Raw genomic sequence first — 17,500 nt, forward strand, 5'->3', positions numbered from 1 at the left:
GAAAATTAGAAAACACAATATCGTGGATAAAGTAGGAAGATGGTTAAAAGAATTTTTACACAACAGAAAACAGATAGTTATTGCAAACGACGAGAAATCGGATGAAGCAAGGTAATATCGTGCGCAAGGTACGGTGTTAGCTGCAATACTGTTTGTTATTATGATTGAAGACATAGGCAATAATGTTAAGGATTCGGTAGTGAGTAGTTTCGCAGATGACACAAGAATAAGTAGAGAAATTACTTGTGATGAAGATAGGAACGCTCTACAAAGAGACCTTAACAAAGTATATGATTGGGCAGAGGTAAATAGGATGGTATTTAACTCTGATAAATTTGAATCAATAAAATTATGGAGACAGAGAAAGAAAGCTATATGCATATAAGGGACCTAATAATGAGACCATCACAAATAAGGAAGCAGTTAAAGACCTTGGTGTGATGATGAATAGGAACATGTTATGCAATGATCAAATAGCAACTCTGTTGGCAAAATGTAAAGCAAAAATGGGAATGTTGTTACGGCACTTCAAAACAAGAAAAGCTGAAAACACATGATTATGCTTTATAAAAACATATGTTCGTAGTCCACTTGAATATTGCAATATGATATGGTACCCACACTATCAAAAGGATATTGCACAAATAGAGAGTGTACAAAGGTCCTTTACAGCTAGAATAGAAGAAGTTAAGGACCTAGACTACTGGGAAAGACTACATTCTTAAAATTATATAGTCTGGAAAGGAGAAGAGAACGCTACATGATAATTCAGGCATGGAAACAGATAGAAGAATAGCAGAAAATATCATGGAACTAAAAATATCAGAAAGAGCAAGAAACAGAGGTAGATTAATAGTGCCAAAAATATACCAGGAAAAATAAGGAAAGCACACAGGACATTAATCACTAACGCACCAGCATCGAGAAATGCAGAAGTCTATTCAATGCGTTGCCAGATCATCTGAGGAATATATCAGGAGTGAGCGTAGATGATGTTTAAGAATAATGCTCGACAAACATCTAAACTGCATCCCAGACCATCCAAGATTGGAAGATGCAAATATACCGGAAGATGTACTAGCACTCTCTGGTAGACATTAGAGGTGCCTCACACTGAGGGACCTGGGGCAACCCGAACAAGATGTAAGGTCTGTAAGGTAAGGTCTCTCTCTCTCTCTCTCTCTCTCTCTCTCTCTTTTATATCTGATTACAAACTCTTCTAGAGTCATTTGTACCCTTTCCTTTCCAGTTATGAGAGAGAGAGAGAGAGAGAGAGAGAGAGAGAGAGAGAGAGAGAGAGAGAGAGCTCTTGACGAAAATGGAATGAAAATCCTTATAATCAGAGTTCCCTCAAATATTATTGTTAGGAGGACGGTTAAATTCTTTCTCTCTCTCTCTCTCTCTCTCTCTCTCTCTCTCTCTCTCTCTCTCTCTCTCTCTCTCTCCTAACTGGAAAAGGAAATGGTAGAAATGACTCTAGAAGAATCCTGTGCGGTACGTTTATATAACTTCCGAAAAAGAAAATAATTCGCTTGCGAATATAGTACATGTACATAGACGCAAACACACACGCAACGCATATACATCCTACATATAATTTAATTGCATTTTCGAGCCAATGATATAAAGTGGTAGGCGGTCGTTCAACCGACTGATTAGTCAGTGGACTGACAAACACCACTAATGCCGACGGTTTTCCCTCTGCTGCCGTTGCAAAGTTAATTATCACCGTATCAGTATCGATTCTTCCGATGTTGACCTCATCCTTCATCTTCGCTTCGCATTACATAATCCACCTTCTCATCCTTTATTGTCCTTTCAGCAGCCTTTTGACATCCTTCCTCCCCAGGTCCTATTCTCCTATCTTCCCCTTCCTCCTCCTCCTCCTCCTATCGTGGGCTCCAAGTGTCAGTAAGAGTGACAGAGTTGTCTAAAGGAGAAAGGGTCGCTCCCATGAGACTACAAGCATCACGGCCCCCTTCTCCTCCTCCTCCTCCTCCCCTATCCCACCCCCTACAGATCCGTATCCAGAACCCCAAACTATATGAACCATATGAGTCCCAATCCTTACACCCAACCCCCTCCCATAAACAACCCCCTCCCCCTCGTCTCTCACCCAACTCACTAGGACAATCCATCTTGATTGAGCATCTTCTCTCCCCCATAATCACCCCCATCCCATATACTATATGGCACGATCTGATGTTTGCCTCTTGTTTTGATTGTCTTTCGTCCCGACAACAAATGCCAAGTTCCAAATGATTCGGGATTTATATTTATATTTTTTTGTTCCGTTACTTTTATGAATTTGACGTGTTTTCTTGACCATTCCATGCTATATAGAGGTGCTTGGTTTCACCCCACTTTTTGTTCCATGTCTATTTGTTATTTCTTTATTGCACCCACCAAAAGTTACACGGCAATATAAAAATGAAAATGTCACCTTTATTTTATTAAATATAAGTTTCTAAGGTTTCTGGATTTCAACTATTCTTTACTAATTCGTACATATTAAGAGGGAATTAAAACACTCAACAATTGAGAAATCTAGTTAAGTGCCAAAACCGTTGGAGATAATGAAATGTCATTACGAAAGTGGGACCATTCGTCCATATACTAAGAAGCCTGACGGATGTCAGAGTTTACATTAAACAAAAGACATTCTAACAACGCCAATATCACTATACTGACGACCACACTGATCAGCGACCACTGGTCCATTGTTATGCAACGAAATGATAAAAATTAATCATTATTAGAGCTACCAACGTCACCTATGTACGTTCCAATTTCCTCCTAAGCAATGCAAAGGACTCTTGAATTTTCAATCTGCTATGTGATACGAAAACGTGTTCGACATGATCGAATATTCATCCCGTCATCTCTATTCTGTTTTGAAAAATATTAATATTCCTGAGATAAATCTTTGAGGATGGACATGACAGAGTATACTCTCTCTCTCTCTCTCTCTCTCTCTCTCTCTCTCTCTCTCTCTCTCTCGCTCTCTCTCTCTCTCACACAAATTAACAATACCCAACCATGATTGAAACTAACTTTCAAAACTAAAATGAAATAATTCCTCATCATGATTAAAAGCACAAGTTGCTGCTCTCTCTCTCTCTCTCTCTCTCTCTCTCTCTCTCTCTCTCACATTGAAATTAACATTTCAAAACTAACACTAGTTGCTGGCTCCTCTCTCTCATACGAAATAATTCCTTATCCTGATTAAAAACACTAGTTGCTGGTCTCTCTCTCTCTCTCTCTCTCTCTCTCTCTCTCTCTCAAAAGCGTGGCCCCTTCTCCTCGGCCCGACGAAGCGATTGCTACGCTGGAAACGTACAGGCGAGATTAATAGTTAAAACTAAGACAGACGAGGGTAAATACTTAATGCCTGCCCCCTCCCATAGCTCCCCCCATTCCCCCCACCCCCCCGCCCCCACCCATCCCCCCTCCTTCGACTCCAATCAACAAACCAACCACCGTCTGGGAAACTTCCTTCCTGTTGCTCTGGGATAGTTATAACTGTTATAAATGGATGTGATGTTACAACATGTAAATCTATATCTATAACACACAAAAGAAAGCAGGTATTGCTATACAGGCGCATAATAATAAGGATGATGGAAAACAAGGGACATTGCTGTGTATATAAGGAAACATTGATATCATATATATATATATACATACATATATATATATATATATATATATATATGTGTGTGTTGTGTGTGTGTGTGTGTGTGTGTGTGTGTGTGTGTGTGTGTGTGTGTGTGTGTGTGTGTGTAAGGTCGAGAATTAGGTCAATAACAAAATGATGTATGTAGTAAGTTAAGTTTATGTGTATGTGTGTGTGTGTATAAATATATATATATATATATATATATATATATATATATTATATATTATATATATATATATATATATATTACACCACAATGAAAGTAGGCTTGAGAAGACAGATGGACTGTCAGCCTAAACGTAGTAAAAGGCTTGTCGTAGGAGAAGAAGAAATAAAAAATTATCTAAGAAAGATACAACTGGCAGATGGAAATAAATAAATAAATAAAAGCTAAATTAATATATGGTGCCTCATGAATCTGCAAGGACAGCTTTCGATATAAATAATATAAGTGTGAGAGTAATGTTGATCATTTACATTTATATTTCTATCGTTTTATATTTCCATATGCTCTTAACAGCCGGAGATGTAGGGGTGAAGGTTGGGTATCACAGCCTACTAAGAAAATGCTTTATAAACTTAACATTTGAAACATCAGGACAAATGACAACAAAGTACATATTTCAAACTAGAGAAAGGGCAAAAAAAGCAAAGGAAAAACAAACGAGCGGCGAAAGAAGTAAAATAAAAAAAAAAATAGAAAAATGGTGCAACAGCCTGGCCCAGCCTCAGGCCTAATATGTGGCACTAGGAACTCTTAGTGCCACTTGCCTTCTTTATTGTTTTTCCTGCTAGCACTTCCTCTCTCTCTCTCTCTCTCTCTCTCTCTCTCTCTCTCTCTCTCTCTCTCTCTCTCTCAAGAGCTTATAGTGAAACAATTGCAACGTCAAGAGCGCTGGGTGCGAAAAAGACATCTGCGGTGTGGTTTATGCTAATGCGCTGAGTACCACGAGTGTAGCTGGCGTTGATGTTCATAGGAAACCGTAAAAATATATAAACGAGAGAGAGAGAGAGAGAGAGAGAGAGAGAGAGAGACCGGAAGTTTTAGAAGGAGGTAATATCCCCGTTCTGAAAGTTATGACAACACTTCGGTTGTGAAAAGATTTTTTTTTTTTAATTTCACTCTCTCTCTCACATATAGGCTACATATATGTGTGTACGTGTATACTTATTCGTGATATTCCTCCTCTCACTAGCAAAGGGGACAGAATACCGTAACCCAAGCCACGGTAATTCAAAGTTACACGGCCAAGGTTAAACAATTATTATATATATATATATATATATATATATATATATATATATATATATATATATATATATTAATATATTAGTTTTAAATACAGCCAAATTACAAGTCTGAAACAGAACGATACAGCATGAACAAGAAAAAATGAAACAGTGACAGTGACCAGGGTGGGGATGGGGGTGGGGGGGTGGGGGGTGGGGGGGGGGGGGGGTGCACTGTACACACTTCATTACCCCTCCCGCAAAAGACCCACCCCGGTTCAGATTGCAGCGAGCAATTGCATATTTGATGACGTATGTAACGGAGAGTTGCTCAAAATTTGCAGTCTGAATCAAACCCCAAGTTGCCTTTTGAAAGTTCCATGCGATTGAAAGGAGAGAGAGAGAGAGAGAGAGAGAAGAGAGAGAGATGAGAGAGACTCTTCCTTCACTTTTGCAAACACGGAGGAGGAGAGAGGGGGGATTACCTTAGACCTTACAGACCCTTACATCTTGTTCGGGTTGCCCCAGGTCCCTCAGTGTGAGGCACCTCTAATGTCTACCAGAGAGTTGCTAGTACATCTTCCGGTATATTTGCATCTTCCAATCTTGGATGGTCTGGGATGCAGTTTAGAGTATTGTCGAGCTTATTCTTAAAAAACACATCTACGCTCACTCCTGATATATTCCTCAGATGAGCTGGCAACGCATTGAATAGACGCTGCATTATCGATGCTGGTGCGTAGTGGATTAATGTCTGTGTGCTTTCCTTATTTTTCCTGGTATATTTTTGGGCACTATTAATCTACCTCTGCTTGCTCTTTCTGATATTTTGTTCCATGATATTTTCTGCTATTCCTTCTATCTGTTTCCATGCCTGAATTATCATGTAGCGTTCTCTTCTCCTTTCCAGACTATATAATTTTAGAATTGTAGTCTTTCCCAGTAGTCTAGGTCCTTAAACTTCTTCTATTCTAGCTGTAAAGGACTTTGTACACTCTCTATTTGTGCAATATCCTTTTGATAGTGTGGGTACCATATCATATTGCAATATTCAAGTGGACTACGAACATATGTTTTATAAAGCATAATCATGTGTTCAGCTTTTCTTGTTTTGAAGTGCCGTAACAATTTCCCATTGCCCATTTTTTGTTTACATTTTGCCAAACAGAGTTGCTATTTGTTGATCATTGCATAACATGGTTCCTAGTTCATCATCACACCAAGGTCTGTTTAACTGCTTCCTTATTTGTGATGGTCTCATTATTAGGTCCCGGTTATATGCATATAGCTTTCTTTCTCTGTCTCCATAATTTATTGATTCAAATTTATCAGAGTTCAAATACCATCCTATTTACCTCTGCCCATCATATACTTTGTTAAGGTCTCTTTGTAGAGCGTTCCTATCTTTCATCACAAGTAATTTCTCTACTTATTCTTGTGTCATCTGCGAACTACTCACTACCGAATCCTTAACATTATTGTCTAGTCTTCAATCATAATAACAAACAGTATTGCAGCTAACACCGTACCTTGCGGCACACGGATATTACCTTGGCTTCATCCGATTTCTCGTCGTTTGCAATAACTATCTGTTTTCTGTTGTGTAAAAATTCTTTTAACCATCTTCCTACTTTATCCACGATATTGTGTTTCTAATTTTCTTCGCTAATAAATATTATGGTCTACTTTATCAAAAGCTTTTTGCAAAGTCTAAATAACCACATCTGTTTCATTTCCGCTTTTCATATTTTTGAATATGTTTTCACGGTGGACTAACAGTTGGGTTTGTGTACTTTTTCCGGGTACGAAACCATGTTGTCCTATATTAAGCAAATTATTTTTTATTAAATGTTTCATAATATTTTTCTTCATTACCCTTTCATACACTTTCATTATATGTGTGTTAGACTCACAGGCCTATAATTACTTGCCTCTAGTCTTGACCTCCACTTTTTGAAAGTAGGGGTAATATACGCTAATTTGTGCTCATCATATATCTTGCCTGTATCTACACTTTGTCTTAATAATATTGCAAGTGGGCTTTGCGATAGAAATGAACTACTTTCTTTAACAAAATAGCAGGAATTCCATCAGGCCCTGCCCAGCAGCTCCATTTTTAATTTCATTAATAGCCTGCACAATATCAGCTTCATTAATATCTATGTCAGCTAAATATTCACTATTTTCATCCCTTACTTCTATATCATTATCTTCATTATCTATTCTAGGGGTGAATTCTCTCTTATATCGTTCTACCAGTATGTTGCAAATTTCCTGTTTTTTTTTCATTCGTTAATCTCCCTTCAATTCTCAGAGAGCCTATTTCTATTCTTCTTTTATTCATCTTCTTCGCATATGAGTATAAATAGTTTGGGGTTTTGCTTGATATTTAATAGGTTTTTTCTCCAAGTCCGTTTTTCATTTTCTTTTGATTGTATAACTCTTTTTTTTCTGCATTTTCTATCTTACTTTTTAGTTCTATAACTTTCCATGCATTTTTTTTCTTTTGCAAGACCTTTTTTTCCACTTTCTGATTTTCTGGAACAAGATTCTTCTGTCTCTTGGTATGCATGAATGATGTTTACTTTTCTTCTTCGGTATATATTTTTCCACATTATCCTCAATATTTTTATATAATATCTCCGTATTTACCCTTATGTCATCACTTACGAAAATGTTATCCCAATCTTTGTTTAATTCTTCATTAATTTCTGACCATTTTATATTTTTTACTGTAGAAGTTGTATTTTCCATATCCTTCCCACTTTTTCATTTCTTGCTTATCTCTATTTTCACTTGCTTTGGAATGAACTGTTAATTCTATGACATTATGGTCTGAAATACTCGCATTATAAAACTATTATTTCTTTAACATAATTCATCTCGTTCACAAATACTAGGTCTAAAGTATTTTCCTTTCTTGTTGGCAGGTGATTTATTTGTTGAATGTTGTATTCTAGTGCATATCTAATAGCTTTTCAAATTGCCTCTTATCTTCTGCACTACTATTACTCTCTTTTATATGTATAAGTACAACCACAATCTCCTATTCGTTTCTTTCCATTCTACGAAAGGAAAGTTGAAGTCACCAGATAGGAGAATAGTACCAGTCCTTGTGATTTCTACATATATCATCCAATTTTCAATTATTAAGTCAAACTCTTTAGAGTATTAGGAGGTCTATATATTACTATGTTCATCATTTCACGATTCAAATTCTACCGCTATTAGTTCACATTCTGAGTTACTATATTTCTCATATAGTTTTTTCCTTGTTTTTTCGTCTTTCCCATCCCCATATTGCGGTTCCCCTTGATTCCTATTTTTCTATCTGATCTATAAGTTTGGAACCCTTTTATTTGATCATCATTCCCAGTCTCTTGGAATACCAGGTTTCACTTATATCATTATATCTATTTTCTTTTCATTTTGGGTTAGTTCTTCTAAGTACTCTATTTTTCTTTTTGAGTTACTCGTAACTAAACCCTGCGCATTCATCACTATGATGGTTTGCGTGTTTTTCTACCTCATTTAATACTGATAGTAATAAGGATTGGTTTTCCCATGTCTCTTTCCTGTTCTGGTATGTTGTTCTTTTTCATTTCCAGAAATTCTGACATTAAAAAATAAAAAACCAACTTTTCCAATAATTTGATTTGATCTTCATTCATAAAAATAATTATTCATTTTTGTGTGCGTGTCTGAATCTGCAATTTTCTCCGTTTCTGCAATATCCTCTTGCAATAATAAATACAGTTATTATCTCTTGAGTAGAAATTTCGCGGAGCTGATGCTTTGAAATTCTTGCTGACCACCTGCATACTCTCATTGGTGGGGGTTTGCTTTCTCTTTACCTGATATTCTTGATTTCTCTCTTTATTTGTTTCTTTCTTATTTTGGATTTTATTACTTGGTTGGTTATTTATTTGATTATGATTCATGGGCTACAGGGTGCATATATTTGCATTTTTTGTCGAACTTACATCCTTTTCCTTCTTTTAGGTTTTTACCATATTTTTGGATGCAGATCTCTGCAATCATCCCCATATCCATCTAAGTATGCACATTTACCATTTATCATCATGTTTTGACATATCTTAGGAGGTTTTGTAGTAACAAATCTTTCTCCAAATCTGCAATTCCCTCTTTTCAAAAGGTTGCAGATTTTGTCTTTCTTGTCTATTTTTTCCTCTTTCCCGTCATTGTATAGATCTGGGTAGAGCCTCTTCGGATTTGCTTTTTTCTGTTGTCATATCGTTAATTTAATTTCTTCGTAGGTATGCTGCTTTATTGCGCCTCATAGTGTTAGTATCAATGAGTATCTCTGCATCCATACTTTTATCTTGTTCTGTGTTTTCCTTATTTTTTTCTGTCATTTCATTTTGTTTACTTCTCTTCGGGGTTGGGTTTCCTCTTCTTCTTTTTCTTCTTCTTCCTCTTCCTCTTCTTCTTCATCCTCAACTATTTGTACATCAATCTTGATTTAATAACATTGTCTATCCATGATAGACATGTGAACAAAAAATTCTTGTATCTTTTCTCAAATAAATTGTATTACCTCAGCACACTGTGGATGGGTCGGAATGTTGCATGCAGACATTTTCTGATTAGTTTGTGGATGACTATGCTATACCAAACCTTACACAGTTTGCATGCTTTTGGCATTCTTTTTCCTTATGCATCAATTAGTATATTCACAAGATTCACCTTATTCATTTTGCTTTGTCGGAATATGTTGGTTTATGTATATTTTCTTTTATGAGTCTCTTGACCACTTGAATTTTATTTGGAACTTCTTCAATTATTTTCAAGATGTTTTCATTAGATTTGTTCCAGTTTGAAGGATTATATCCTTCTAATATATATATAATGCTTTTGTATCTTTTTGTTAGGACTGTTGCTGATTTCATAGATGAGAAATGCCAGTTCCCTTCTGCTACCTCATCGTATTGCGAATCTGCTAGACACGCCAAATTACGCCACCTTTTCCCGCAGTTGGAACTTACTGCCATTCTTGTTCTGATTTATAGTATTACACTTGATAAACTAACTTAGAAGACGCTTTATCCTACTATTTTCACACTAATCTTATCACCGATAGTTCACGAACACTTCTAGATATTTCTCAAATTCTAGTCGTATGTTAAACTTGTGATATCTGTTGATTATTGTGACTTCACGCGGGTACGTCTCACCAAGCAAGATGGCTACTACGAGGAGGGAGGAAAAAGGAGTAAGAGGAAGGAGTAAAAGGGGGAAAGAGAAGGCGGAGGAGGAGGGATTGATTAAAAGGGATTAGGAAGAGGAGAAAGAAGTAAGAGGGAGGAGGAGGAGGAGGAGGAGGAGGAGGGATTGATTTAAAAGGGATTAGGAGGAGGAGAAAGGAGTAAGAGAGAAGACCAAGATTTTGTAAGTATAATTTCCAAGTTCCTGACGCTCCGTTATGTTGTGAAATCTCTAAAATATCATTACAGAGAGAGAGAGGAGAGAGAGAGAGAGAGAGAGAGAGAGGACTAATTTCCTCTTCCTCCAGGCTGACTTATCATGTATGTGTGGGCCTCTCCAAGTCCTCGGAGCTGCCGAACACAGCAGGCTTAAAGCCAAGAGTTAGAGACGAATCCGAAACATGAACCAGACAAACATGACCTCGGAGGAGGAGCAGCAGCAGCCTTGGAGGAGCCTCTGAATGTGGTTCTCTGCGAGGAGGAGGAGGAGGAGGAGGAGGAGGAGGAGGAGGAGGAGGATCGATCTAATCCCCGCGGAACATTTGCCCCCCCTTCCCTCCCCTCCCCAAACCCACCACCTATCCCCTGACAATTCATTCTCTAAATGGCCGAACGGAAGACCAATCAAGCCATCACATGGCCATTCACGAAACGGCGACTTTAAAAAACAATTTCGCACGCACGCCCCGCCGTGGAAAAAATAATTTAAAAAAAAAATAAAGAAAGAGGAAAGCCTTCAGATCTATATAACTCAAAAGACGGCTGCGGATAATTGTGTCCGTTGCATCAGGGAATGAACTCACGTCCGCTATTCTCCGGCCCCTGGGACAGCACACGCCCGGCACGCCGCTGCTAAACTACCTGCCTACCTCGTATAAAACCATTTATTTCCGCCCTCTTTACAGGCAAGATTAACAACAGCTGGATGAGTGCGGCGTCAGAAAAAAGGAACACCTAAGTCAGTAAGTATTCCGGTAAACGAACTCCTTCGGTTGCACAGAAATCCAAGCCGATCAAGTTTGACTTTCGAGGAGTAAGAGGAGGGCGGTTTTCATCGCGATTTTTTTTTTTTTTTTTTTTTTTTTTTTTTGAGGGAAATCCCCTCGCTGGCAACGCTGCGTGTGTGATCCCTCGTGAGGGGAAACTTGTAGGGAAGAATGCGATTTGGTGGAGGGGAGGGGGGAGTGTAAAGAAGCTACGATACAGGGGGGGAGAATTACCAAGGGTTAGGGCACTTACTCGGGCTTCTTGGGGAATTAGCGCACCTGCAGGATCGTTGGCCGGGAATTACTTTGGGGGGGAATTGCTCAGGGTCTTCTGACTTGAGGGCAAATTGAAGTTTGGCCCCCCCACCCCCGTTTGTGTGTGTCCTGGGGGGGGGGGGGGGGGGTGGGGGGGGGGGGGGGGACTCCCCTGGTCAAGGGACCTCAATCGCCATCCCATTATGGGGCACTCCATATAGGGCTTTAGCTGAATTACCTTGAAATCATAAAATGGAGAAATTTGCGGTCACGAACCTCTGATGATCTCCCACGCATATTCTTGATACGAAGAGCTTATGATTACAGCCAAAAACAATGTTACAGATTTATTACGCTTAGTCGAAGAATTCATCTTGGAAATCGAAATCTTTCTCAGTCAAACTGATCGTATTCAGTGTCACTTTTATGGTTTGTATATGGCAGCAAACAAATCAACATCAAAACCAAAGGCAAGAATAAATTGTTGTACATAATAGCTGTAGCAACACAGACCGGTTTCAACTTTATGCCGGACGTTTGGTATATACCTTAAAGACGTACATGGTATGTGACATTATCAATAGACGCAAGCGCTCTCGTATCTAGTTGCATTAGCGCCACCAAGTCGGAAGCTGTGTTAATGAAAATATTATTAAAAAACCTAATATTTGTCTTATTTCTGAAGAGGCTAAATCAGCAGTACATGACATTCTTCGATATTCTAAATGACCTGACGACAAACCACCACATTATTATTATTATTATTATTATTATTATTATTATTATTATTATTATTATTATTATTATTATTATTATATTCAGGACCAAGATCGCAGGGGCCACTGACTTGAAATTTAAGCTTCCAAAGAATATGGTGTTCGTTTGAAGAAAAAAATGAATAACAGAAGGTAATAAAAAATACAGAAAAGAGGACATCAGTTATCAGAAAAGGAGAAATAATTTAATAAAATAATATAGATAAAAATGTAAAAAAAAAAAAAAAAAAAAAAAAAAAAAAAATATTAAAATACACGGAGAATTGATCTAGAGTAGCAACACGTTGCTTCTTCGAATGAACTTTTTCTTTCATATTCCTTTTTATTTTAGAGGCTTGAACAAGTATAAAAAAAAAGGAGGAGGAGGAAAGAGACGCCCATCATGACCAATGATTCCTCCTCCTATCTTCGAAAAGTGTCGGGCCGGTTCCTCGGGTCCCCCAAAATCCAATTGGTGTCTATAAGTCTTCCGGGTTTATCGAGCTCGACCCTCCTCCCACATTGCGTTGACAGTGGGCCAAGTCCTTTTTTTTTTTTTTGTAGGGTCTGCTATTTAATTTACGCCGATGTCATCTCGACGAATCGAATTATATATCTATAGTATTATATATATATATAGTATATATATATATATATATTATATATATATATATATATATATATATATATATATATATATATAGATATATATATATATATATATATATTATATGCAGTGGAAAATAATTAGGGCACCCCACCCCCCTTTTTTTAAGGATATCCACTTCGAATCTGTTGACCTGAGCAGTTAATTATTACCTGATGGTTAGCCGATATTGACAATGCATATATGGGGCTCGCACCCTCACTTCACAGATATTTGCCGAATACCAAAAGTTTTACGTACCTATAGAGACATCCCCTCTGCGTGAGGAGAAATGGTGTATGATTGGAAAAAAATATTACAAATTTCAGTCCATTGGAGATATTCTTTATTACAAATGGCCGTGATTAGCATTAACACACAATTTCAATTGCCTATTTAACATTATATTTTTATTTATATACTGAACGGATTGCCATCGAGAATTACACTGTCAATTTTGAGTAAACCCCCACGGCCCCCACAAACAAAACTCACATTGAATGAGCTATCTTTTGAAAATCAAATCAAATTCTACCTCAAAGATATTTTAGTCGTAAAATTTATTTGTTGCGCAAAAATAGTAATCTTAATAGGTTTCGAATGTTCGGCACAAGATTTAAAACTTAGGAAGTTAAGAGCAGCATCAACAGAAGCAATGAAAAAAAAAAAATTACTCGCTGCTTCCAATATTTCCAAGATGACATTAACAGCGCAGGCGGGTCTTAGGCGATATGAAGAAGAAAAAATTTTTTTTTCAAGAATATTTCCTTCTCTCCGGATCTTTTTTAGGCCTGGATAGTCTTTCTCAATTTTTTTCTCTCTCTTTCTCTCTAAGTCGTTCTGTGTAGGCCTAGTTCATCGTCAATGAAGCCAAGTAGAAATGGCGCCGATGAAATATTTCTGTTATGGTTCGAATCAAATTGAATCTTTTCCCCGCCTCATACCCATGGCACCACCCATGGCCCACTTTCTCTCCGGCCAACACAACCCCCACCCCGGCGCCCTTGTATTTAAATAAGTACGCTTTTGGAGGGGCATATACCAGGAATAATCTATATCAAGGGCGGACTAGTGTCTTCTTCTGTAGACGAGTGCATTCCTACAAAATTAATACTAATAAAAAAAATAAATAAAATAAAATAAAAATAGGTAAACAAAACCAAGGTTCCACTCACTTAATATTACAAAAAGATAAATAAAATAAAATAAAAATAGGTAAACAAAATAAAAGAATGGTTTCACTCCCTTATTACTAAAAATGATAAGTAAAATAAAAATAGGTCAACAAAACAAAAGAAAGGTTTCACTCTCGGAGTGAAGTAATTTATGAGTCTCATACCACGACGTGCAACTCGCTGACTTTTGACTCGCCTACATGCAAAAGGAATTAAAAAAAAAATACTCTAGCGTAGCAACAAGATATAACGAAACGATGATAAATGATGAAGATAGGACGGAACGTAAAGATTATGCTATGAAAAGTAAATAAAACTAAATAAACATACTTCGCCCTTTCGTCTAGCTTCCCCATTCCTTTGAGAGAGAGAGAGAGAGAGAGAGAGAGAGAGAGAGAGAGAGAGATAATTACAGTATAGTCCTAGGAGCCCCGTCTCTTAAACTGGAAGCTATCGAAAACCAAACACCCCCCCCCCCAAACTACTTCCAAACCGTTATATATATATATATATATATATATAATATATCTATATATATATATATATATATCATATATATATATATAAATATCGGATGTCTCCTACTCCCTCCCCTCCATACAATTCTCGCTTACACACACACACACACACACTGTCCCCCCTAATACCCCGCAGCCCTACCCAACTTTAAAATGACGTCACTGTGGCGTCACTCTTAACCATATTTCACACGAAATTTCCCACATTCTCTTAAGGGTCCCACTATTTACTGAGCACCTAAGACTCTTTCTTATTTCTAAATATTATTTTTAAACTGCATCAGTAATATCTTCCTTGTTTATTTCTAATTCTTGCAGAAATTATCCAAGGAATATCTGACATTAAAGTATTACTAATTTCTTCGCAAAATGAACATTAGATTTAACAGACGTCCCTACCTACGTTCTGCCCTTTCATTCTCCTGACGAAGTTCCCACTCGCTCGGCCCTGAAGTGGCTCTTAGCTTAAATTCGACTCTTCCCTGATCATTCCCCCCCCCCCCTCTCCCCGCCCCAACACCCCTATTCACAGTCTCCAAGAGGCTGTAGCAACGCTACGAAAGCACGGCATCAGCAATAGCAGCCAATAGCAATGCCGGTAGCAATAGAGCGCCACTCGCCCAAATCCTCATTTCCAATTTTTCAGTGGAGTGTCGATAGCCCTTCTCTCTCTCTCTCTCTCTCTCTCTCTCTCTCTGATGTTCCCAATGGCTCTGAATCAGCACCAAATCTGAATAAAAGCGACATCAACGCCACGGTTAGGATTGCGCGCCTCTCTCTCTCTCTCTCTCTCTCTCTCTCTCTCTCTCCTCTCTCTCATTCAAGCTATAAAGTAATTTTATAGATGCGCTTTTTTTTCTCTTTCCACTTCCATTTCCAATGCACCCTCTGTTTCCTTTTTTTGTAAATTGCCTTTGTGGTTTGAGAGAGAGAGAGAGGAGAAAGAGAGAGAGAGAGAGAGAGAGAGAGAGAGAGAGAGAAATTGCATCTCTGACGTTTACGCTTTTATTATTTCGTCTCATTTGCTTTTTTTCGATTCATCTGTTCGTTCTTTTCCTTCTTGCATTTCTAACCACCCCATCCTTTCTCTCTCTCTCTCTCTCTCTCTCTCTCTCTCTCGAATATCAGTCGCGGCTGATATTTGTTATCTATGAATTGAAAATCGGCAGACTTTGGGGGAAGGGGGGGGGGGGGGGGTGAGGGGGGGGGGGGGGGGGGGGGGGGGGGGGGGGGGGTTGGGGGGGGGGGAGGGAGCGGGCTTCTTTAAAAGTGCCCTGGACTTTTTTTTATTCTATGCCGTAACAATAAAATTTCCATTTATATTGTCAGTTATGGCCGCCTATTCAATGTTCACTTTTATCTCTCTCTCTCTCTCTCTTTCTCTCTCGCGAAATTTTCTTCTTAAATGAAAGCAGTCTTACTGTTCATGTAAGAAATTAAAAAAAAATAAATTGAAATTTTCCCCAAACAAAAAATAAAAATCAACTTTTCCTTAAACGAAGAAAAAATATAAAATTAAACGTAGTTATAAAATTTACCTTAAAATAAGAATAAAAAAGTTGCAAATTTCAGTATAAGAAAAAAAAAAAAAAACTAAAATACGAGGACAGTTGAAAAATATATTTACGAGGACGTGAATTATCGGTTTGTTTGCAACACCGCTCTTCGGAGAGAGAGAGAGAGAGAGAGAGAGAGAGAGAGAGAGAGAGAGAGAGAGAGAGAGAGAATGTACTCGAGTACTATGTTAAGGGTCCAAACAGTCAGCCATTTCAGACCCCTTGAAAGAAAAAGACTTTCGGCAGAAGAAGACTTAGGCCATCAAAGGTCAATATAAAGAAGACGAAGAAGAAGAAGAAGAAGAAGAAGAAGAAGAAGAGGAAGAAGAAGAAAGGATTAAAAACGCAGATTAAATATAAAACAACAATCACTTTCTTTTTTTTCTTTTTTTTTAATCCCTGGAAAAGGACGGTACTTTTGGCAGCCGAAGACACAGTCCATCAAGGAGTCAATATAGACAGCGAAGAAGAAGAAGAAGAAGAAGAAGAAGAAGAAGAAGAAGAAGAAGAAGAAAAGCGACATGTGAGAACTGGCCAGGATTCCCCTTTGTCTTGACATATGTTAGTGACACATTTTCAGGAACGTGTTTTTCCTCCCGGGGTCATTTGCATCTTATGATAATTTATAAAAAGGGGGGGAGGGGAGGGGGGAGGGGGGGAAGGAGGAGGGTAAAGGGGAGGAGGACGAAAGACGAGGAAGGAGATTCACTCGGAAGTGATGTTGGTATTAACGAGGACGTTTGTTTATTGCCGGGAGAGAAGTTTTTGATGGAGAGGAAGAGCCAACCCCTCTCCAGCCCCAAACCCCAACATCCCCCTTTTTCTCTCGTCTGTTATTGATGAACTGAATCTGTTTTGACATCTGTGGATTGGAACTGGGAAACCCTAGATATATATATATATTATATATATATTATATAATATATATATATATACGGTATATACATATATATATATAAATATTATATAAATATAATATATATATATTCTAATATATTAATAATTTATTAATAATATATATAAATAATAAAATATAAGGGGAAGACGCCATTTTTTTTTAAACAGCAAAATTTTCCACTGAGCAGGAATTACCATAAATTCTTCCCTTCTCTGTTATTAGCATAACAAAGCTCTGTTGAATAAATACGAATAAGACTCTAACGTTCAGTTTAATGGATTGGATAAATTCTCTTCCTTTTGTCCTTTGTCTTAGAGAGAGAGAGAGAGAGAGAGAGAGAGAGAGAGAGAGAGAGAGAGAGAGATGAGAGAGAGAGAAGAGAGAAATACATTTATTTACACATATGTCATGCGTATGGTTAAAAAAAAAAAATTTGATAAGAAACTATCTTCAGGATATTATTTGAGGAATATATTAATGAAGCTAATGTAAATTATTTAAGTGGTTAAAAAGAGAGAGAGAGAGAGAGAGAGAGAGAGAGAGAGAGAGAGAGAGAGAGAGAGAGAGAGAGAGAGAG

General features: G+C 37.7%; 1 protein-coding gene and 1 long non-coding RNA gene across 2 annotated transcripts in view; both read right to left on the bottom strand.

Annotated features, from left to right (window-relative positions):
• Positions 1–17,500, bottom strand: part of LOC135214626 (uncharacterized) — a 441,347-nt gene that overhangs the window by 208,446 nt on the left and 215,401 nt on the right. The gene's annotated exons all lie outside the window — the stretch shown is intronic.
• LOC135215003 (uncharacterized) overlaps positions 1–17,500 on the bottom strand; it is a 94,013-nt gene that overhangs the window by 10,809 nt on the left and 65,704 nt on the right. The gene's annotated exons all lie outside the window — the stretch shown is intronic.

The sequence above is a fragment of the Macrobrachium nipponense genome, chromosome 46 (assembly GCF_015104395.2).
Source record: "Macrobrachium nipponense isolate FS-2020 chromosome 46, ASM1510439v2, whole genome shotgun sequence".
Classification (NCBI taxonomy): Eukaryota; Metazoa; Arthropoda; class Malacostraca; order Decapoda; family Palaemonidae; genus Macrobrachium; species Macrobrachium nipponense.